The 25,811-nt window shown below is 35.4% G+C and overlaps 1 long non-coding RNA gene across 1 annotated transcript; it reads left to right on the top strand.

Moving 5' to 3' along the window:
* Positions 1-8,569: 8,569 nt before the first annotated feature.
* On the top strand, positions 8,570-25,269 carry LOC113920100. Its single transcript, XR_003519232.1, has 3 exons — positions 8,570-8,660; positions 23,756-23,945; positions 25,102-25,269. It is a non-coding gene; the product is annotated as an uncharacterized LOC113920100 (long non-coding RNA).
* Positions 25,270-25,811: the final 542 nt, after the last annotated feature.

The following is a 25,811-nucleotide window of genomic DNA, read 5'->3' as shown; positions in this document are numbered from 1 at the left end:
ACTATCTAAAATTAGACATTTCTTTCATTGACCAAATGCCATGGCATGTGGCAACATGTCAGTATGTATAATGTCTTGTGAGGCACACCAGGATGGATAAGTGTCAGAAGAGAGATGCCTATACTAACTTTGAGAAAATACAGAAGAAATTTCTGAAGCTTTCGGTGAAGCTGGTGGAGTAGAAAGGAACCCAATGCTTACCTCATCCCTTGAACACAGCTAGATAAATATGAAATCATTCTGAACATCCAAGAAATCAATCTGAGGAATGAAAGAACTGCACTAGAGAGAGAGAAGAGGCCAAACTGTGGAAGGTAGGAGGTGCAGAGACATGATTTGGGGGAGAAAAGAATCATGGGTGCTGTGGTGGGGAGGGAGCCCTGATCACAGAGAGAGGAGAGAGGGAGACAGAGAACAGCGCACAGGAGATTGCACAAGAAAAACACTCTTCCAAAACCAATGACTGGGAAAATAAGAGGGGATGATCATCATGAGTTTTTACAAGCAGCTGAGCTCAAAGACTGAAGTTTTAGAAGTCCATGCTATGGCCAATGTGGAGACCAGCAGGCATAGCAGTGCTCCTGTGGAGAAGGAGGGCAGGGGCCCAGGAGCAGACAGCATGGTTGGAGGATGCCCTGGGTCAACTGGGAGACAGTTCCCCTTCTTGGAGTGCATTTGGGAGAGGTAGCACTGCCTCTCTGTGGATAAAAGAGGCTGGTGGGCACCACTGAGCTGCCCTGTTCATCAGCATATGAGCAGAGACACCTGCTTAGGGCAGCTACCCTGGACACCAGATTTTTGCTGTGCTTTACTCTAAACTTCAAGCCCCTGAACATTCATGCAACTGCCCTTCTGAGATAAACCAGCACCAGCCCCAGCATTTTAAGACCCTCCCCCAGAGGATCAGTGTACCATGCTAGGTCCCTAAAATTTGGAGTTTTGAATCTCAGCCAGCATACCTGAGATAAAACATAGGTGCACTGGGCTGCCAGGTGGGCAGATGGCCTAAACACAGACAGGGTAAAGGTAGGGATATGAGTGATGCCTGGGACACATGAGGGGAGATTGTTTGCCCTTCTATGAGGGCTTCCTGCACAGTGGTGGATGCAAATTCCCCTCTCCATGGATAAGGGAGTGGGCTGGCAACATTTTTATCTCCCCACCCATCAGCACAGATAGAATTCATTGAGCAGCATAGAGCTGCACAGTGGAGTCTTAAGCAGCTTACATGATGCTCTACTCCCCTGAACTCTGCAGATACTTCTGTACTAGGGCAAGTGTGCCTGAGAGCCAGAGTAGCTGGCCCCTCCCCCAGAAGATCAGCACAAACCCCCCACACGCACCAAGTGTACTAACCATAAAGTGCTGCAAAGCTCTAGTGGAAATAGGACCAGCTCTAGTGATCAACCCTTTTTTAACAAGCAGACCAGAGCACACCTATTTAAAACTCACTACACACTGGACAAGGTCCAAACATTCCCCACTGCAGGCAAGAAGAAACTCTACAGAGGACTGACCTCCTGAGGGAAAGAGCAGCCAAAACCCAACAGCAGGGTGCACACAGCATACACCAGATATACTTCCTGAAGCACCAGGCCCTGGACAATATATGACCACTTCTTAATAAAGCTATTCCTCTCAGGAGCAAGAAATATAACAGGTTTTCCTTATGCACAGAAGGAGACAGAGACCTAGACAAAATGCCAAGAGGAGGAATTCATCCCAAAAGAAAGAACAAGAAAAGGTCATGGCCAGGGATCTAATCGAAACAGATATAAATAATATGCCTGATCCAGAATTTAAAACAACAATCATAAGAATACAAGCTAGACTTGATAAAAGCATAGAAGACACTGGGGAGTCCTGTACTGCAGAGATAAAAGACCTAAAAACTAGTCAGGCTGAAATAAAAAATGCTATAACTGAGATGCCAAAATGACTAGATGTAATGACCACAAGGATGGAAGAAGCAGAGGAATGATTAGGTGATATAAGATAAAATTATGTAAAATAATGAAGCTGAAAAGAAGAGGGAAAGAAGAATATTACATCATGAATGGAGATTCAGGGAAATCAGCGACTCCATAAAGCACAATAACATTCATATCATAGGAGTCCCAAAAGAAAAGAGAGGGAAAAGGGGGGCAGAATGTTATTTGAGCAAATTATACAGAAAACTTCCCTAATCTGGAGAAGGAAACAGACATCCAAACCTAGGAGGCACAGAGAGCTCCCATCAAAATCAACAAAAGCAGGCCAACACCAAGACATATGGCAGCAAAATTTGCACAATACAGAGATAAGGAAAGAATCCTGAAAGGAATCCCTCATTCAAAGGGAAGACAAATAAGGTTAGCAGCAGACCTCTCCACAGAAACTTGGCAGGCCAGAAGAGATTGGCATGATATATTTAATGTGCTGAATGGTAAAAATATGCAGCCAAGATTACTTTATCCAGCAAGGCTGTCATTCAGAATAGAAGGAGAGATAAAGAGTTTTCCAGACAAACAAAAACTAAAGGACTTCGTAATCACTAAAACAGCCGTGCAAGAAATATTAAAGGGGACTCTTTGAGTGGAAAGGAAAGACCAAAAGTGACCAAGACTATAAAGGAACAGAAAACATCACCAGAAACGCCAACTTTCCGGAAACACAATAGCACTAAATTCATATCTCTCATTAATCACTCTGAATGTAAATGAACTAAATGCTCCAATCTAAAAGACATAGGGTATCAGAAGGGATTAAAAAAAAGAAAAAAAAAATGCATCTACATGCTGCCTACAAGAGACTCATTTTAGAACTAAAGACACCTGCAGATTGAAAATGAGGGGATGAAGAACCATCTATCATTCTAATGGACATAAAAAGAAAGCCAGAGTAGCCACACTTATATCAAACAAAATAGAGTTTAAACCAAAGACTGTAACAAGAGATGAAGAAGGGCGCTATATCATAAAAAGGGGCCTATCACACAAGAAGATATAACAATTGTAAATGCTTATGCCCTTAACTAGGGAGCACCCAAAAATATAAAACAATTAATAACAAACATAGAGAAACTCACTGATAATAAAATAATAGTAGGGTCTTTAATACCCCATTTACAGCAATGGACAGATCATTTAAGTAGAAAATCAACAATGAGACAACGGCTTTGAATAACACACTGGACCAGATGGACTTAACAGATATATTCAGGACATTTCATTTTAAGCAAGAGAATACACATTCTTTTCAAATGCACATGGGGCATTCTCCAGAATAGATCACATACTGGGTCACAAATCAGGCCTCAACAAGTACAAAAGGACTGAGATCATACCATGCATATTTTCCAATCACAACGCTATGAAACTTGAAGTCAACCATAAGAAAAAATTTGGAAAAACTACAAATACATTGAGATTAAAGAACATCCTATCAAAGAATCAATAGGTTAACCAGGAAATTAAAGAAGAAATAAAAAAATACATGGAAGCAAATGAAAATGAAAATACAATGATCCAAAACCTTTGGATGCAGCAAAAACAAGTCCTAAGAGGGAAGTAAACAGGCCTACCTCAAGAAGCAAGAAAAGGACCTAAACAAGGAACAGCAAATGAACCTAAAGTCAGCAGAAAGAAGGGAAATAATAGAAGAGATAAGAGCAGAAATAAATTATATAGAAACAACAACATAAAAGAAGAACAGATCAGTGAAACTAGGAGCTGGTTCTTTGAATCAATTAATAAAATTGATAAATACCTCATCAGACTTATCAAAAAGAAAAGATAAAGGACCAAATAAATAAAATCATGAATGAAAGAGGAGAGATTACAACCAACATCACAGAAATACAATTATAAGAGAATATTATGAAAAATTATATGCCAACAAATTGGACAATCTGGAAGAAATGGATAAATCCCTAAAAACACATAAACTACCAAAACTGAAACAGGAAGAAATAGAAAATTTGAACAGACCCATAACCAGCAAAGAAATGGAATCAGTAATCAAAAATCTCCCAACAAACAGAAGACCAGGGCCAGATGGTTCCCAGGGGAATTCTACCAAACATTTGATGAAGAGTTAATACTTATTCTTCTCAAACTGTTCCAAAAAATAGAAATGGAAAGAAAACTTCCAAATGCCTTCTATGAGGACAGCATTACCTTGATTCCAAAACCAGAAAAAGACCCCTCTAAAATGGATAACTACAGGCCAATATCCCTGATTAACATGAGTGCAAAAATTCTAAACAAGATACCAGCTAATCAACTCCAACAGTATATTAAAAGAATCATCCACCACAATCAAGTGAGATTTATCCTGGACTGCAGGGGTGGTTCAATATTCACAAATCAATTAATGTGATACACCAAATTAATAAAAGAAAGAATAAGAACCATATGATCCTCTCAATAGATGTAGAAAAAGCACTTGACAAAGTACAGCATCCATTCTAGGTAACAACCCTCAACAATAAAGTAGGGATAGAAGGAACATCCTCAACATCACAAAGGCCTTATACAATAGACCCACAGCTAATACAATACTCCATGGGGAAAAACTGAGAGCTTGTCCTCTATGGTCAGGAACAAGACAGGAATGTCCACTCTCACCATTGTTACTTAACGTTGTAGTGGAAGTCCTAGCCTCAGCAATCGACAACAAAAAGAAATAAAAGGCATCCAATCATAAAGGAAGAAGTCAAATTTCCACTATTCATAGTACATATTACATAGTACATATTCCATTTACAACTGTACCAAAATCCATAAGGTACCTAGAAATAAACCTAATCAAAGAGGTAAAGGATCTGTACTATGAAAACTATAGAACACTCCTGAAATATTTAAAGGTTCTATGAAAACTATAGAACACTCATGAAATAATTTGAAGGTGACACAAAGAAATGGAAAAACATTCCATGGTCGTGGCTTGGAAGAACAAATATTGTTAAAATGTCTATACTACCCAAAGCAATCTTCACATTTAATGCAATCCCTATCAAAATAACACTAGCATTTTTCACAGAGCTATTGTAACTTCATCAATATAAAAAGCTTCTGTACAGTGAAGGAAACAACTAAAAGGCAACCTGTGGAATGGGAAAAGATAGTTGCAAATGACATATCTGATAAAGGGCTAGTATCCAAAATCTATAAAGAAATTATAAAACTCAACACCCAAAAAGTAAATAATCCAGTTAAGAAATGGGCAGAAGACATGAACAGACCTTTTCCCCAGGAAGACATATAAGATGATTTAAAAGATACATGAAAAGATGTTAAACATCACTCATTATCAGGGAAATATAAACTAAAACCATAATGAGATACAATTTCACACTTGTCAGAATGGCTAAAATTAACAACAGAGGAAACAATAGATACTGGCAAGGATGCGGAGAAAGGGGAACACTTTTACACTTTTGGTAGGAATCCAAACTGGTGCAGCCACTCTGGAAAACAGTATGGAGGTTCCTCGAAAAGTTAAAAATAGAACTACCTTATGGATCCAGCAATTGCACTACAAGGTATTTACACAAAGGATACTATTTATCTATATATACACATATATATACACACACACACACAAATATTCCATATATATATATATATATATATATATATATATATATATATAATGGAATATTGCTCAGCCATCAAAAAGAATGAAATCTTGCCATTTGCAATGACATGGGTGGAGCTACAGAATATTATGTTAAGCGAAATAAGTCTGTCAGAGAAAGACAAATACCACATGATTTCACTCATATGTTGAATTTAAGAAGCAAAACAGATGAACATAGGGTTGAAAAAAAAAGAAAAGAGAGGGAGGCAAACTAAAAGAGAGACTCTTACCTATAGAGAATAAACAGGATTGCTGGAGGGGAAGTGGGTGGGGTGATTGTCTCAATAGGCGACGGGTATTAAGGAGGGCACTTGGGATGAGCACTGGGTCTTATATGTAAGTGATGAATCACTAAATTCTACTCCTGAAACCAATATTATGCTATCTTATCTAACTAGAATTTAAATAAAAAACTAGAAACATGGAAAAGAAAAGGAAGAAATTTTTTCCAAGTGGGTTTGAGAATGAGAACTAAATAATGTCTTCTGTAAGAACAGACATGTGTTCTCTATTTTATTTGCATTCTTTTTTTTTTAAAGATTTTATTTATTTATTCATGAGAGATGGGGAGAGAGAGAGAGAGAGAGAGAAGCAGAGGGAGAAGCAGGCTTCCCGCTGAGCAGGGAGCCTGATGTGGGACTTGATCCCAGGACCCTGGGATCATGACCTGAGCCGAAGGCAGACGCTTAAACGACTGAGCCACCCAGGCGCCCTATTTTATTTGCATTCTCTTCCATATTCTTTGCAAAGAGTTGGGCAACGTTCTAGGTGAATAGTGAAAGAACAAAAGCTTCATGGGAAAGGTGGATGTATTTTGTTGCTTAAAGCCAGACTGGGTTTTTATTCACATAGGTTTATCCCTTTCAGTGGATGGAATGATGTCAATGAGCAGAGAAAATACACCAGACATGTTCAGAACACAGAGAAGTCTCATGTGGCTTATTCAAATCTGCTTCCTGAAGAGTTTCAGAGACACAGCCAAGTTGAAGAATTTCAGTTAAGAGAGAAAATGGTGAAACATTAGGCCTAGAGATACCATACGAGTTTCCATAGAACTGTAGTTTGAAGCAGAGATTGTTAAGATTGCCTATTTGTGTAAAGCACAGGAGAGAAAAGTCAAGGAATAAACCCTGGTAAATATGTGCATTTAGAAGGTGATATAAAAAATAAGAAATCCTTAAAAACACAGATACATAAACTCCTGGGTCTAGTGAGTATCTTGAAGTCCTCTTCCTACATGAAGATATTGAGGTCAGGAGAGACTAAAGATCTTGATAGTTGCAATGACAAAATTTGTACACCAAATGAAGAAGAAAAAGGGAGCAATTGGAAATTAAGGAAGAGAATCAGAATGTTGAAATAAAACAGGCGTAAATGAGGAGTAGAGAAAATAAACACATACCTCTTTGAAGACATTTGATGATAAAGAAAGCAGATAATTCCAAATTTTTTAAATGTCCTGTTTTATAGTGAAATATCAATATTTCTTATTTTTCTTTGATAACATGAAATATCCTTAAAAGAAATTGAAATGTTTTAATTATAAAATAATGCATTTAAAGTCAAATACTACCTCTGCATACTGCCTCCTACCTTGATCTTCAATATTTCAATTAATTAAACTATTGTAAGTAAATCAATGAGTAGGCATCAGGAATTATTGATTGAAGAAAGAAAAGAAGTTGGCAGACAATTTAGTTACCAGTAAAAAGGCATCAAGAACATATCTGTACTTTGAAATAATATGTTCTATTATAAATTTATATAATTAGAGGAGTTTGCAAGGCAAATTTTAAAAAAGGTTTTAGAAGATAAAAATAACTGTAAAATGTAACTTAAAGCATTTCCTAAATGCTTTAATAAGGATAATATTATTTTATCAAATTTATGGGGATTATTCAAGTTAGGTATTATATACTCTTTAAAAAACTCCAATTTGCTTCCTCTCAAAAACAAATGAAAATAAACAAATCTTAGATTTTCTAATCCATACCAGGAGGGGATTTCTAATGGTGACCAGAATCTTCAGAATACGTACCTCGTATTTATTATATACCAGACATAGTGCTAGGGGATTTCTCAAGTGTAATATTATTAAAGCCCCATAACGACCCTGCGACAAGTATTTGTGTTTTCCATGTGAAGAAGCCCTGTTTAAATATTTGAGCAAGTGACAAAAAGGGTTCGATCAGGGATGATGTCTCATAATTGACATCTTGTCTCATTCATTAACACATGCAAGTATTTATTTATTTAATGATTCAATAAATCATATATAATTCAATAAATGCTTATTAAGCATCAGTTGTGTGCCAGTAAGCACTGTCATGTTAGGTTCATACAAAGATTTATGAAATATATTTTAGTAATTCTAATAAGCTGATCTAGCTACACCTCCTGATTCTACAATTTTCCATGATTACTTTTTATTGGCTGGGAAGTACTGATCAAGAAGATCAAGCATTGTATCCAAGGATGGCACTGTTCTGTTCAATTCAGCTTGACAAATAACTATGTGTCAAGCAGATTTCTAGGTGCAATGCTTGTAGAGGTGAGAAAATGTAACATTGTCTCTGTTCTTTTATAATTATAGTCTAGTGGGGAACATAGATGATAAATAAGTAACTACTAGTGTGATGAGTATTATGAAGGAAGAATTACAATGTGCAGTGGGAGAATCTGATCAGACTCAAATGCCTTCCTACAGGAAACTTGACAACAAGAGGACAATGAAAAGAATATTTTTATGGAGATAACTATGGTTTCATTTTCTGGAGCAATATCTCTTGATTACTCTTTTAGGACTTTAAATAGAAAAGCAGTATCTTCCTTTAATCCCCACAACTGCTAAAATTTATTCTTTTAGTAATTCTACTTGTAACAATGCTGAGAACACAGAACAATACAGAATATTCTCAAAAGAATATTCCATTTCAGGTTAAGAAACTATCTATATGAGCTTACATGGCAACTAGTAGCTCACAGTACAACTTCTAAATTGAAACACTAAAATATATTATTTAAAAGGATTATAGAAGGTAAGAGCAATCATAAAAACAAACAAATACAAAACAGAGTGATATAAAATCTAGTGACATGTCTGGGAAGAACTGAAATTAACTTCAAGACCTATAGAGAGGTCTTGTTACAGCCATGCTAGGATTGATACTCAGGCCTGGGTATACGAAGATAACAGGAGACTTGGTATGTACCCTTACAGAATTTAGGATTTATGGGTGAGCGAGACATTAATATAAACTACTATAGTAATGAATGAAAAATTACAACCCTGAAAAACACAATTATGTGATCAAACTTGTGTTAAAATATGCTGTATGTGTATTATAAATCTACACAAAATGAAATGAAAAAAATGCACAAAACAATTATGAAATGCATTTGTGTATAATCTGTGTAATTAGAAAATAAACACAAAAGTAGGGCATAAAACAGTATATAGTGTAAAATTTGTTTTCTTTTTATGTACACATAGGCATATCCAAAAGACTTAAAGATAAAAAAGAACACATATATTATCTGCGCATGGTAGGATTACGATGATTTCTAGTTTCTTCTTTGTTTTCCACATATTCTAAAAATCCGCCATAAGCATACATTGCCCTTATAGCCAATTTATCAAAAACATTAAAATAACCTATATTAGTGAATTTGGGGAAGACATTTTACATGCAAAATGTTGTCATGATAGTTTAGTTTGGTAAAATAGAGAACCTGTTTTTGTTGGTTGCTGTTATGCAAGGCTATTGCAGTGCTGTTGATTTTCCTTTTAATCTCTAGTGTTGGTGTGCCTTTTTACTCTCTCAATAGGTATTGTTAATACATTACAAATGAAATAATACCTTGAAGATGGCTAGCTCAATTCTTGGTGCACCGCCATAGTGTGGTAAATTTCCTTTCCATCTACCTTCATTTTATTTATTTGCTTATTTAAAAAGACATTTTCATTTTGGATTTAGTTTTAGATTTATAGGAAAGTTGCAAAAATAGTACACAATTCTCTTCCAGTTTCCCCATTGTTCACATTAAGATATAATCGAACTTCGCTTTACTTATTCAAACCCTAAAATCTCTTGTTCTCTTCAAAGAAATATCTTCTTAACAGACATATTAAATTCTTGCATATGATTTTTCAATATGAAAACTAATCCTAGTAACATTTTTCAAAATGTAAATGTAATGTAAAGAAATGTAAAGAAATATGATTTCTTTGGAATTATAAACTTTATATATGATTCAATCAATATATTGAAATGAATGAAAATGAATAATTTCATACTGTGAAATGTTACATTTAAAGGAAGAAACAGGCGAAAAAAACTACATTGCTCATTTTCAACTACTGGCAATGAGGCTCCTAACCTGTTTGCCAAATACCACATACTTTATATTTGCCACTGTCTGTATCATACCTTTCAGTAACATTGCTCAACGCATACTGGATAGGAGTCTCTAATAACCCAAATTTTATCTTTGTGTACAGCTTATAATTGAAATATATAGCAATAAATTTAAAAAAAGTGTATTTGTTGTATTGCTAGAGGATAGATATTATACCATGCAGTATTTCTGACACTTTTTTTAAGCCCAGAAAGATGCTGGATGAAGCAAATAGGAAGTTCTGATAAGCATGTGTAAAGAGATCTTATATTGACTCATTTGTTAGTAACAACATGTGCAGAATGAAAGTCAATGGTTTAAAACTAACCAATGTAGTTTAGAAAAGTCTAAGAGGAAAAGTTATAAATGTTGCATCCATTGCATTGTTTGTTTTGCTTGTTAAAGAACCTAATTAAGTAAAGTTGCATGTATTCAAACTTTCGCTGGGATTTTTAAGCTTGGTACATTCTACAATGCAGAAAGTAGCCCTGATGGCATCAGATTAAGAATCCAACTTGGTTATTTTTGCTTGGGTATTTATTTACAGATAATAATAATATTATGGTCATAGAATTACGTATCTGTAATGGATCATACAAACTATTCAAAGTCTTCACTTGCGAGAGACATAGAGTTAGGGGTGCTAAACGTTATTGAAGATCCATTCTGGATACTCCTGTTCCCCAACAGAATATCAATAGAGTATGCTTTTCACTAAATAGTATGTATATTTTAAATGCATTGACCCTATGTAATGTCAAATTCATTGGAACAAAAAAAATCCATTTCCCTCTTTGTGCGTATTTTTTCCACCAAGCCAAAAACAACTGTAATCAGATTTTCTTTTTTACACTTTTGTCAAATATTCAAATACAGGGTAGCATTTTTAAAACCTAGAAATGCCATAAATAGTGGTTTTCCTATGGATTTTCTTCCTTCTCAATTCAAATGATTTCATTTTGTATATGCAATTTTCTTTTCTGTCTAAATTCATTTTGAGTTGTGTCTTCATTGGTCCACCTGTCCTCTCTGACATGCTTACTTAATTTATTTATTTAGAGAGTGGGGGGAGGGGCACAGGAAGAAGGAGAGAGAATTCCAAGTGGACTCCATGCAGAGCATGGAGCCTGACACGAGGCTTGATCCCACCACCCTGAGATCATGACCTGAGCTGAAATCAAAAGTCAGATGCTTAGCCAATTGAGCCATCCAGGCGCCCCTGACCTGCTTATTTTCTTTGCCAAATAATTACACCTCATTCAGCTTAGGTAATTGGTGGATGGTCAATTACTAATAGGTAACTTAAAATAATTTGAGTATTTTCAATATATTTGAGGTCTTAATTGAAACCATGTTCAATAGGGAGCCTGGGTGGCTCAGTTGGTTAAGTGACTACCTTCGGCTCAGGTCATGATCCTGGAGTCCCGGGATCGAGCCCTGCATCGGGCTCCCTGCTCAGCAGGGAGTCTGCTCCTCCCTCTGACTCCCCCCTCTCGTGCTCTCTCTATCTCATTCTCTCTCTCAAATAAATAAATAAATAAAAAATCTTAAAAAAAAGAAACCGTGTTCAATAAACATTTTTAAAAAGTATTCATACTCTAGATAGCCCAAATTAAAGACAAACTATGTATAATTTTTGGGAAAAGTAACTAAAGTGAAAGCAAAGAATTGGTTAGTGGACTAAGCATAAGTTGTTCAAGTGAAACCCATGCTGCTTTTTTAGGATGGTATAAGTTGAGTTCATGGTGGATTGGGTTAAGCTGCCTTAAGTCTGGTCCTGCGTTTTAAATTTGACTTAACATAATAAGAAGTAAATGTTTTCTGCTTTGTGCTTTTAAGTTTGTAAGGATTGGAAAATATCAGTGGACTTTTAGGGGAAAGAATCACCAAGCATAGCAGATCCAGGCCTCTAGACAGAAAGGCTGGAGCCACTATAATCTGCCTGGAGACTAAAAGGAGGAAAAATATTGTCCTTCCTCGGCTCATACAGGCCCTCACTGCAAGGTGAAGGAGCATCTCATGTGTGCACTTGTACTTACCCTTATATGGTCTGTTGCTAGGAATAACAATAAACAGTAGCTCATTACACAACGTGCTGTCTCATTATGTGAGGAGCTACTCTGGCTTATTAAAAACAAAATACTGAAAGCCTAAAAGAAAACATGACTGAAACTAAATGCAAACAACTGTGCCTTTTATTTTAGATATATTGATCTCCTACAAAAGACTGACATACTTAATGAATATCCTTAATGATTTTATAGTGGGGTAAATTATCTCTGAAAGTAACATGGCTTAAAAAGATGGTGTGATCTGGCACCCACTGAAATCCAATATTCTTGTAGGCAACACTAGTCACCATGTTACAACTCTCTGGGAGCAAGAAAGCTACAAAATCAGGAAGGGAAATAAAACTACTTTGTTTTAGCCAGAGTTTCCAAGTCAACTAAAATGCTTCCAGGGTGCCATGAAAATATTTCCCAAATTAATCTAATCCTGGACTTAGTAATTACTTTCACCCTTTCAGGCAAAACGCAGATGACAGAAAACAGCAAATTATTTTTAGGGGGATTTAGTAGGGATGAGGTATCCTATTCAAAGAAAATATTCATTATTTTAAATCATAACGTCTTGAGACTTTATTTTCAGGCAACTTTCCAAATACTTAAGGTATGATTGAGCTACAAAAAGGTTAAGTTGGAAGATAAATCAGTAAAATTTTTGAGATTGGAGTTATGTGAATGGTCTACAGAGGCTCAAAGAATTTGAAAGTGGGCAGAAAAAAATGCCATGAAAATATAGAAATATTTGATACACATTAAAGACAAAGACATTAAATTTGGATAAAACAAACCAAGAAAGATTTCGGGCATTAGAAATAAAAATTAAGGAATTTCTGTTAGGTAACAATAATTTAGTGTATTTCTGGATACAACAGATCATGAACTAGATGTGATTTGTATCCTTCCAGAAATATAACTGGCCAAATAATTTTCTGCAAAGAAAAAAAAGAATCCAAAAACATTAAAATACATTAATGAACATCTTAGAATCGTGTCAGTTCTATTTGCAAAATGAAAGGCTATCAGACATCCTTTTCTTGAATGCCCTAATCTCTATTTTGGCATTGTCCAGGTTCTGCAAGAACACAGTTTAGACCACTTGCTATGGTAAAGGACTTTCAGCAGAACTCTGTCAATCCCAGGGGAGATCTTACATATCAATCTTTATTCCAATAGAAGTATTGAATTATTCCTATTATAGAGTTATACCTATAGAAAATTGAAGGTGAGAGAAAATTTAGTACAAATGCTCAGCCACTTCTGGGTGCCTGGGGGGCTCAGTCTGTTGGGTATCTGCCTTCCACTCCAGTGGTGATCCTAGGGTCCTGGGATAGAGCCCCACGTTGGACTCCCTGATCAGGGGGGAGTGTTTTTCTCCTTCTCCCTTTGCCCCTCCCCCTCCACTCATGCTCTGTCTCTCGCTTTCTCTCTCTCAAATAAATAAAATAAAATCTTTAACAAACAAACAAATGCTCAGACATTTCAATTTACATATAGGAAAACAAATACCAGGAAGAAAAAGAAATATTTCAATAGTAGAACTTACTTAATCTTTAAAGAAATCTTATGAAATTTATATTATTGCCCTATTGATAAAAATATAAGGTTCAAAGTGTTTAAAGAATTTGCCATGAGTTTCTCAGCCAGATGTCAGTGGATTTCAAATTCAAACATTATAATGGAGTATTTAATTCTCAATACCACAGCAATATGAGAAAATGTGGTGGACATGAGGCTAAAGTCTCCTGATTCAGTTTCAGTAATTTTCGGAGCCTAGACAGGGGGATTTTTATTGCAATAGATTAAGAAATACAATACATATAAATAATATATACTTATATATATCATAAAACAATTTATTTCAATTTTCCTCCTATCCGTACTTTGTCTCATATTCTTACCTTAGTGTAGAGATAGAAAAAAATTACAAAAATTTAATGTAGAATCATAAATAAAGAATAAGCTATGTTGTAGTAGGATGTTAATTTTTTATTACAAATAACATCTGAGAGAATTTTTAATTAAAATCCATTGTAATGGCTAATGGAGCCATGGGAAGGAGAGACTGTGAAGACAGGCAGTTAATTGGAGAAGAAGGTGGTGTGTTTTGCACGGGGGACTGTGTTCCTATTCAAGTTTTCCCTTTAACTTGCTCTATGACTTTAAATAATTATGTAGGACCAACCCAATGCAATAGCTAAGGATTTCATCTCTTGTGTTAATGCCTTTGGGTAATCCTCTGTCTTTGAGTGTGAGGGGAATCTGTGACTTGCTTCTAACTAACCGTATCTGCCAAAGTGATGGGATGTTACAGTATATAAGACTTGATCTTAGCAGACTGAAGCAAGAGACTCTCCTGTGGCTCAATAAACGAAGTGACCGTGTTGGAGAATGCCATGTGGCAGAGAGCTGCGGACAGCCTCTAAGAACAGCGAAAAGCCAGTGTCCTAGGAATATAACTACAAGAAAATGAATTCTGTCAACAACTTGAATGAGTTTGGAAACAGAGTCTTCTCCAGTATAGCTTCTAAAGGAGAAAGTACCCTGTGACACTTTGAGTAGGGAGGAACCAGCCTCTGTGCCTTCACTCCTGACTCACCAAAACCATGATACACAAAACATTTGTGGTAATCTGTTATGCAGCAATAGAACACTAACATAATGGCTTACCTTAATTTCTTTGGGACTGAGTTGAAAAATTAAATATATTTTGAATACTTTTTTTTTCTAAATTTTTTCTTGGTTGTAGGAATCTGGAATTTAAACATTATAACCTGAAAAGTCAATGCTCTCATGTAAGCAAGACTGTGAGCCTGAAATATAAACCCATGAAAGCATATATGGTGTAAGGACCATTAAAAAGGGCTAAAGTTTAACTCTGTGTTACCTCCTGTATGGGTTTCCTGGCGTAGCGACCTCTTTAAGTAGTCTGAACTGTTTCACTTTGAGCCAGTAGGAAGATTTCGTAAGTAAAAACAGCTATCCATTATCCCTGCACTTTGGGAAAGTGTCCCACAGACCTCCGGGAGATATCTGATTGCTCTGGCAGATGATCCTCCTAAAACTGACAGAATACTGGATCCTTAAATACAGAGTTAAATGCATTTAACCATCTTTACCTCATGTGATTCCTCTACTTAAAATAAATTCGCTTTTCAAGTTCTAGGGTGGGTAGTGGTGCTTGTAGATTTGTTCAGGTTTCCTTAATGCTGTAAAACAAGCACAACAGTAATTATACATAAAAAAAAACATAAGAAGAGACTGTATTCTGCTTTTACAATGACTTCCTCCTACCAGGCTCACAAAGCTGAATTTCAATTTATTTATTTATTTATTTTTAGACTTAGGCCAGAAAACGAATCCAGAACATGCAGTTTTAATTTAAAGAATTCTCACTCCATGCTTACTATTTGGTCTATTGTTTAAAAACATTGGACTAGAATGTGTTTTCCTACAATTAGGAATGATTCTTTGCAAAGCAAGGACACACAAAATACCACTGTGCTGCTTTATGGCTACCATTTTATATCTTTATTAATTATATTTTAATAACAAATATACCTTGTTTGTATTTTGATAACCTGAACTACTTTAGTTGCCTCATCATCTCCTAGAGAAAAAAGTAAAGAAAAAAACTTATAAAACATTTTGTAGCTGAGAAATGTAAGCTACTGTATAAAAATTTGTTAAACATACATGAGTGAAACATAAGCACTTACTACTCATTTTACGTTTCTTTATTTTCAAATAGGTATGTTAATTTAATAAAGACATCACTAGAGGTCATTAAAAATTGTCTGTCTTCTCTGCATTCTTGCCTTTTCTATTCTGCCCTCTTTTATTTTGCCATTCTCCCTCCAAACACATTGGGCCTGAGTTCTTATAAAATGCAGGTAATTTAAACTTTTGCTTCTCTTTAATAGCTCTTCAGGGATGTTGGAGAAAAGCAAAGTTTTATACATATTAAAACTAAAATGTGAACTACCAGTTTGGAATATAGACAAGAGTTGGTAGAGTTATGCGACGGTAGAAAATGGGTTTCCCTCCTGAAAGTTTAATTTGGTAGTATTTTCTGTAAGGTGCCTGGAGCACTTGTTAACATTCATAACATGCTAACGAGATTTATTTTTCATAGAGAATATAAATTGGGCAGGAGAAAGCTTTGGGAATGAACAACAGGCTGGTATGGAGAAATGCAGGAATATGGTTCTACCTACTGCCCTTCCTTTTTCCAACACATATGCACACCGTTAAGCCTGAGCCCTGCTTTCATTTTCTCTTTGCTTTTTTTTCCCTCTCTTTGCTTTTTATTTCTCTACCTCCCTTGCAGTTTCCATTCGCATTCCTTTCTCCCAAGGCCTTTTAGTTTACAGTTCAAAATTGTACATTTCTGTCTATTCTAACACCCCTGGTAGTGTCTTTTTTTTTTAATTCAACATATTTAAAATGATCAACATATACTATAATTCCTTAAAACTTGAATTTGGTGTCTCTAACAATTTGAATTATACTTTAAGCACAAATATTTCATCAAAATATATTTGTCATTTTATTTTTAGATGTTTATTATATGAAGTATGTATGTATTTAGTAAGATTAAAACACAGAATCCAGATTACCATTACTTGATATTTCAATTACAAATCTCACCTAATTACAAAATTAACATCATAAACATTATATGTTTAATATCTGTGTATGCCACATGTTATTTTTATGTCATTGTATTTTTATGAAATTTAGTGAACTTTGTTGAGTGCAGAGTCTTGGCAAAGCACTAGTCACTGATCAGTCCTGATCAAGTCAAGAAATATCCTCAGATTCTGAAACAGTCTTAGAGCTGGGGAGAGAATTCAGCTAGATCTGAATCTCATTTTTATCTCCAGTTTCACATCATTGCTAGAACTCAGCTTCATTTTCAGAAACTGCATAAAAGAAACCCAATTTAATGAAGGAGACTTTATAGAACCATGGACTCAAACATGAATTCTAGTTTTTTATTTTGCTTATGGTCTCAAGAACACAATCACTTATTCCTGAAATTCCTATTTTACAGGAAGCTTTTAGTGGAAATAACATATTTTCAGCTGCTTAGGAAGCTAACATTCAGAAGATGCAAATACTTGTGGCGCCTGGGTGGCTCAGTTGTTAAGCATCTGCCTTCGGCTCAGGTCATGATCCCAGGGTCCTGGGATCCAGCCCCACATCAGGCTCCCTGATCAGCGGGAAGCCTGCTTCTCCCTCTGCCTCTGCTGCTCCCCTGCTTGTGCTCTCTCTCTCTGTCAAATAAATGAATAAAAACTTAAAAAAAAAAGCTCTCTCTCTTTAAAAAAAAGAAGATGCAGATACTTTATAATTGAGACACTTCCTGAGATTTGTACTTCAAAACATAGCCACACAAAATAAAGCACATTTTACAATCACTAACCACTTTTGAAATTGAGAATTCATTTTCTGGCAAGAGCTGTGTAATTTTTAAAAATCTATTATTTCTTCAAACTCAGGGCAGTACAAGCAAAGAGAAATAAGAACAGTTTTACAGCGCCATCTGTTTAATACACATGTTCAGTATGAATCTAAATATCTGGATTTCTGTAAACAATAGAACAAAGTTTCTTTTTATTCTCTGGAAAAAATTTGTTTGTATCACTGTTGATCTTTTCCCTTCAATTTCAAAATGATGTTCACTGAAGAAACCAGGACTTTTGTAACAGGAAAAACAATAAAACAATGTTTACATTAATTCCCATTTCACAGAGGCCAGATCATGGACCTTGAATCAGGATGCCAGGATTATAATCTCGACTCCAGCCCTTACAAAATACCTAAATTTAGAGAAATTAATACATGAGCCTTAGGTTCGTCACCTATAAAATGGAGTTGATAACAGTGCATAAATAACAATTATTTTGAGATAGACATAGACTTTTTCATTTACTCTGAGTACCACACTCCCTGGCATACCATAAAATCCAACAAGTATTACTAACATTATTATTTTTCTTTAAGGATTTATTTTAGAGAGAGAGAGAGAGAGACACCATGTGAGCAGGGGGAGGAGCAGAAGGAGAGAATCTCCAGCAGATTCCAGCAGATGCCTTGCTGAGCGGGGAGCCCAACCCTGGGGCTTGATCTCACAGCTCTGAGATCACGACCTAAGCCAAAATCAAGAGTCAGACACTTAATCAACTGAGCCACCCAGGTGCCCCACTATTATCATTATTATTAAAATCAAATTATTTTTTTCAAAAAATTACATACCATTTTGTGAAGATTTTATGATGTCATTTTCATTTTTTTCATGTGAAAGTGAAAAAATACATTATAATATTTAGGCTTATTGATAAATATGGTAGTAATTAAATATCCACGGATATACATTGAAGTTAAAGCAAGAATCAGTAAGTATTAGAATTTCCCATTTTTCCTTACACATATAAATACTTAAAGAGAATCTTAAAGGTCCAGGCATGTGTATCCCATAATGAAACAAGAAGCATTTGTAACTGTTCACATTTTACCCCACTAAAGAAAGCAAATAAATACATGTAGATACGCATACAAATGAAAATGTAATTACAGATATTTCTCAACCTGCACAATATTTGAGTTCATTTCTCCTCCACTTGTCTTCTTCAGTATCCAACAAAATGTATCTATTACAACACACCCACTAGTTTACTTGTGCTAGCATCCCATTTCAAGAGACTCTCAGAGTACCATCATAAGGTAAATAGCAGGTATTTATTAATTGTATTTAGATGCCAACAAACAAATATCATCCATTAAATAACTGAAAAGAGGAAAACAGGTAAAAGAATGTGGAAAAGAAGTTAACTATCAAAAAAAAAAAAAGAAGGTAACTATCATTCCAAGGTACTTTTTAGAAATAAGGAAGGATCTAAGGAATATAAAGTTTTTATAATTTAAAGTACATGGGACAATCAATTAAGAAACCAGTATCTGAGAAGCATGCTAGTACTTTATCATTCTTTATTAAGAAATTATTGCAATGCTGTCCATAAAGTGATATCTAATGAATCACTTCACATTTTATAATTATAGAAACACTTAATTTTGGTTTTAAATAGGCTAAAGTACATAAAGAAATATCAGTGTTTTAAATTTTGTGTGTAAATAGTAACCTAGATTTTTGGAGTTCATCAAACAAAAGAGCTATACTTTCTTGTGTCACTTAGGCTCTGTGCCTCAGTTTCATTATGCATAAATAACTGGATAAGATCATACTTAATACTCTTTCCATTGCCAAATTTGTAATTCTACAGGTTATTTTAAAATAAGCAGGTTATATTTTTATATCTGTTTTTAAAATTTAATTAAGAAATATATGCTTTTCCTATAGTTAAGAGTCCCTCATGGTTTTTTCTCCCTCTGATGACTGACTTCCCATTCTGTTTTCCCTTCTTTCCCCTACAATCCTCTGCCCTGTTTCTTATATTCCATATATGAGTGAAACCATATAATAATTGTCATTCTCTGATTGACTTATTTCGCTCAGCATAAAGGGGAGGTGGGTGGGGGGATGGGGTAATTGAGTGATGGGCATTAAGGAGGGCATGTGATGTGATGAGCACTGGGTGTTATATACAACTGATAAATTATTGAACACTATATCTGAAACTGATGTACTATAAGTTGGCTAACTGAATTTAAATTAAAAAAGAAATTTTGAAAAGTATGAAAACAAAAAGAAATATAGGCTTTTTTTTTTTTTTTTTTTTTTTTACCCAGAGAGGGGTCCATACAGTGTTATTCTGAGTTTCTGTCCGTTACTTAAAGGGAAATTTTCACAATGTCTAGAGCCCTTGATGTCCTACAAGTGAAGGAGGGGATCTCCTTAAATTTCGTACAGCAGGAATCCACTTAGACGGCACCAACCTTGACTTCCAAATGGATCGGTACATCTACAAAAGGAAAATGGCATCTACACCATAAATCTGAAGACAGCCTGGAAGACGCTCTGCTGGCAGCTCGTGCCATTGTTGCCGTTGTTGCCACTGAAAGCCCGGTGATGTCATGTCACATCCCTCGGAATACTGACGAGCGGGCTGTGCTGAAGTTTGCTGCTGCGCCTGGAGCCACTCCTGCTGCCAGCTGCTTCATTGCTGTAACCTTCCGTCCATAACCTGATCCAGGCAGCCTTCCAGAGCTGAGACTTCTGGTGGTTCCTGCTCCCAGTGCTCACCACCATCCTCTCCAGAGGCATCTCAGGTTAACCTGCCTGCCCTCACTCTGTGTGACAGACTCTCCTCCACCGACGTGGACGTGGCCGTCCTGCGCAACCACAGGGAGGGAACTCGGTGGGTTTGAGCAGGCAGAGGCCGGCTGGGAAGTTCTGCGCACGTGTGGTCCGGGTTCCCGTGAGCTCTGGCGGGAAGTCACACCAGCTCTCTGCTTCCGCAGGGATCCTGAAGAGACTGACAAGGAAGACCTGGCTGCTGCTGGAAAGGCTGTGAGCAAGGAGGAATTTCAGGCCGAATGCACAGCCCCAGCTCCAGAGTTCACTGCTACTCAGCCCGAGGTGGTGGTGGGGTCTGAAGGTGCACCGGTGCCCTCCGGGCGCTTCGGGCCCTTGGTTCCCTGCTGAGGGCTGGTCTGCAGCTCCCACTGCTCAGGCCTGAGTGTGGGGACGACTACTGACTCTAAACAGAAAGTGGAAATAAGGTTGATGGAAAATAAGCAGCTTCTAAAAAAAAAGAAAGAAAAGAAAAGGAAAAAGAAATCTAGAATCTTTGCTCTAAGGAATAGAAAATAGTAATTCTCTGGATATAGGCTCTGGAGGGTATGCTGTAAGATTTTAAATTCTGATCTTAATCATCATTGGGAATAGCCTAAAGAAAGCATGAGATACAATTTTCATTATTAATTGTAATGTCTTGTAGAATATAATTTTCTAAATTGATCTGTGATAAAGTCTTGAACTATATTGAGTGGTGAAATCAAGTTTATTTATTTCAAAATTAGTAAGCAGTTATTGAATAGGGGAGCTGTGGAATAATTATTTTAGAATACATTTGGGAAAGACTTCAACAAATTTCCCTGATTAAATTAGATTTGGACTTTAAAATCATGATTTGAAATCATAAGCTTTCTGATGGATTTGAAAGAATTAAGTTTAATGTATCTATGAGAAACAAAATAATCCTGAAGACTGGTGGGAAACAGACTATTTAAGTATTTTTTCTGCTTTGTTGGAATCCTCAAAATAAATATGGAAAAAGGCCAAACAATAAGAGGTGGAGGATTTTCATTAGGATTAGGCAGTAAAAGTTGTCAGCAGAGTCTGAAGTATCAGACTCTGCCCTTGCCAGAAAAATAATGACAAGAGCAGTTTAGACCTCTAAATAATCTACATATTTTGTGAAAAGGGGAAGGGAATTAATATTAAACTGAATATTTTGTGAGATTGTAGGGAAGATTCTATAGCAAGTTAAACATGAATTTGTCATAGGTAATAGGAAAGAGGAAAGAAAATTTATGAAAGAAGGGAAAATAAAGGGTAAAGATATAACAAAAAAGTAAGGGAAGACGTCAGGTGACACAAGCCAATGTAGATAGAGGGAACAAATTAACCTAGAGCTTAAAAGAGAATCTACTGAAACAGAGAAAAGTGAAAAAATAAACTCCCATTATTCTAATGAAGTGCTAGAAAATAGGCAAATAAAGGTGCTAAGCTCTTGCACACATTAAGAGAAAATTTCACCTTATTTATTATGGTAGTTTTGAGAATAATTTTCACCAGTTGCTCAGTAATTCCTAAATTCTGGCAGGTGAATATTTAGCAATCCAGGCATCTCTGATACCAGATGGAATTCTTCAAGAATATATAGCTTGGCAAAATGGCAGGGTATACTAAATGAGGATAATTAGCCATTCACACTGAATTATAAGTAATCCTTTTGCTGAGTGAAGGTGTTCTGAGTAGACCAAGAACTGAAGATGTTTAACAAAGTAATGGGCAACTTCACCCAAGGCTCTGGCACAAATTCAAATTAAGGGAAATAAATAATCATGCCTGAGGTAGCCAAGCTTATGCCAAAGTATCGGCATAAGTCTGCAAAAGCAAAGTGAAAATGTAAATAGTTAACAAAATTTTGACATTAGAAATTCACTTAATTTTTGATCAAATAAGAAAGAGCTGTTGTGAATATCATTTTGTCATTAAAACAAAAGAGTTTTAATCAGTGAAATCTGTGTCTCCCTAAAAACATCTTGAAATATTAAACTATTAGTAATATAAGCTTAATAGAATAATGAAAATTTCTTAAGGTTGAAGTATTTCTGCTACATTTCTGTTCCATTAAGTATTTACATCAGTAATAAAAATAAGCAGTAGCATGTATTTTCAAGAAGGAAAATCCAAAATTATATCTACTAAAAATCATTAATTGAATCAAATAGGAAATATTATATATTTATCAAAAATGTTTATATGTATTAATGTTATTATCTTAAGATCTTATTTTCAGTAATCTCTACACCCAATGTGGGGCTCAAACTCACAACTCCAAGATCAAGAGTCTCGTGCTGTACCGACTGAGCCAGCCAGGAGCTCCTACATATCTTAATATTATATGAATACTTTCTGTGGATTAGGACAGAACGCCTGGGCCAACATTTCAATGATGATTTAACATCATAATATAGAAAAAAGGCAAATACATAATTTGGGATAAGACAGAGCTGGGTTCAAATGCCAATTCTATTATTTACTGTCTGGGTTAAGATTGGAAAGTTATTTCCTTCTTCTGAAATGTGGTTCTCTGTTTCTAAAATGTTGTTAAATGCCTAGTCATAAAGGTGTTTTGAAGATTGGATTAACTTAGATAATGAATGTAACAATCTAGTATCCCACCAGGCATGGAGTAAACAGTCAAGATGGAAATTGTAATTGTGATTTCGTGAAAGAGTAACAACTCCATTCCAGTGTTATCTCAAAACCTTCCTAGCCTCTCTTTTAAATATCCCCACATGAAGGCAATGTTCTCTCCGTGATCCTCAGATCCACCCTATACCCCTGCACCCAGGCTCCACTGAAGTCTCTTAATGTCTGCAGTTGCCTGAGGAACCCGTGAAGTATATCTCCAAAAACTTAGTCGCACTTTGTATTGGTGATATTCACTTATTTGTCCCATTCTTGTGACTTCAAGATTTCAAAAACCTACCCAATGCTGTCAGCCACCTCACTTAATCTTTGCTTTCTGTTTAGCACTTCTCTTTTCTGAGATACTACTGTTTCATAGGAGGAAACCAAGCCACAAAGTCTATCAAATAAAAAAGGAAAAGACAGGATTCTCATCCTTCCCAGTTACCCATCTTCTATTATCTTATGAAAAGTAGTTTTATCTTCTTATCCTCATTGTGGCTTATTTCATGAAAAATCTGAATTGCTATACTATTTGTTTGTAGGTGTGTGAAAAATGTGATTTGACAGATAAAATTCTTTATATTGATTTAATTATGCAAGTTATAGATAAGCAAAGGAAGAGGGACAGATTAGGAGTGTGTGATGGCATTATAAAACTTATATGAAGTAAATGCAAATGTTGACAAAGTTGGGCTTCCATGTACAACATTAGTTTTACATGTTTCTGCTTAAGATGTGCACTGCCTTACTGTGTTCTGTTCTGTTGTACTCCACTCTTCTACAGTGTCTGATAAAGTGAGGAGGATTGTGTCTTATTGGAGCATGTGACTCTGCATACTTGTACTGCAGATGGTAGTGAATTTGTGGAAGCAGACTGCATGTTACATGAGCCTACTTATGTCAACACGCAATGTCAGAATCCAACTTATAAAACATGCAATATGAATTAAATTCCAAAGAACGATCAAAGATAGGTAAAAGCATTTTGGAATCGTTAAGCAGGCTAAGTCTACAAGAGTGTTCCTGGGAGGGGTTCGGGAATATTTATTTTTATAAAGTTTCTGCTTTTTAAAAATTATTTTGTTATGCCTGATTAGGCACAATTATCTTGTCCTTTTCTAAACTCCAAAAGCATTCCTATGTGTATAGTGTCATTAGCTGTTGGTAATATGCTCTCTTGTGATGGCACTATATTCTCATCTCACAATGTTAATTAATTTTTCAAGTCAGACATAAAGTTTCCTTAAGGCAGGGGCAATGTATTATACTAATTTATTCAATAAATAATTTTGATAGAGGAATAAATGGTTAGTGAATATGCAAATAATACTGAAGTAAAGCACACAGAAATAAGAAAGTTAATCAAAAAAATTTTTAAAAAGCCATTAATATTGTTCTCCCAACTTATACTCTATTAAGGTATTATTTTAAAGAATTTGAGCAGCTGGGGATGGTAGAAAGAGCATGAAAAATGGAGGCAGTCAGACCTAATTCCAAACCCTGGCTCTACTGCTTGCTGATTGTATAATAATAGGATAATTACTGATTTGGGTGATTGTTAATTCTCTTATTGGTATGATATGTAGACTAGCAGAGATCTCATTTTTTTTCTCACTGGGAACTTGATAATATAAATATGTCTTAAATGTATCTCTCAAAACCTATTCACTATGTCTGAGCATATAGTAGATGGTAAATAAAGGCAGGTTTGTTTGGTTTTTTTTTCCTACTAATTTACCTACTGCTCTATAACTCCTCATCATGGGGATGACTTTATGGAAAGAAATGATGCTGAAGCAAAGATTTGGAACCTAGTAAAAATAATAATTTCTGGATTAATTTGTTAATTTCCAAAATAATAGAATATTAACTGAATCTATTATATTCAACTTAACTCATGTTTCCTTATCAAGGTTATGTCTGACATTTTAAGTTGTATAATATTTTTAAATTGTTTATTGCTTATCAGATAATTTCTATTTTCTACATTTTCAATTAAATATTATGTCTAAGAGAAATGCTAATTCATGAAATTATAAAGTTGCATGTGACATTTTGTGGGATGAGGTAATTTTGATTAGTTAAAATCATTAAAGTCTACTGATTTTGAGTTTCACAATTTATTGACAGTATAGTTCATTAACTGCTGGTTCCATAGATGATCTACAGTCAATGAAGTATAATTTCCTACACACAAATTTCAAAGAAAATTTGATCACCTATCAGAGAGAGAAGATACTGCATTGTGTAACAAGGATATGCTGCTATAAAAAGAAACAAAAGAAAAATTGCACTCAGCAGAAAGTGAGTACCAGAGGTCCCATCAGTATCACCAATTCTTCTTCTTCTTCCTCTAGATTTATTTATTTATTTGGTATGGGGAGGAGGAAAGGGAGAAATAGACTCCATGCTGATTGCAGAGCCCAACTCGGGGCTCAATCTCATGACACTGAGATTACAACCTGAGCCTAAACCAAGAGTCAAATGCTTAACCAACTGTGCCACCTAGGCACCCCAGGATTGTTCTTCTGATAGATCAAGACAATTAATAGATTAAGCCTTAGATCCCTAAAAATTCCATTAGCTAGGCAAACTTGTTCCTCAATTGCTACTTATCTTCAATTGCTGCTGACAGTTTGCAAAACAAAGAAATTGAATTTTAAACATGAAGATTAGTAAAAACGGGGAAATAAAAAAATTCTTATTTTACTTAGTTTCCTAATTGTGCATTATTAAAATGGTGGTGTTGCTCTATATACTTCTTTCTATCATCTTTGTTATAATTCTATTTGAGGCCTCCAATGTATCTAGGTTGGATGACATCAATTATGTGCTAACAT

This window comes from Zalophus californianus, chromosome 3 (assembly GCF_009762305.2).
Source record: "Zalophus californianus isolate mZalCal1 chromosome 3, mZalCal1.pri.v2, whole genome shotgun sequence".
In the NCBI taxonomy this organism is placed as follows: domain Eukaryota; kingdom Metazoa; phylum Chordata; class Mammalia; order Carnivora; family Otariidae; genus Zalophus; species Zalophus californianus.
The sequence above is the reverse complement of the archived record's forward strand: the minus strand, read 5'-3'. Positions and strand labels throughout refer to the sequence as shown.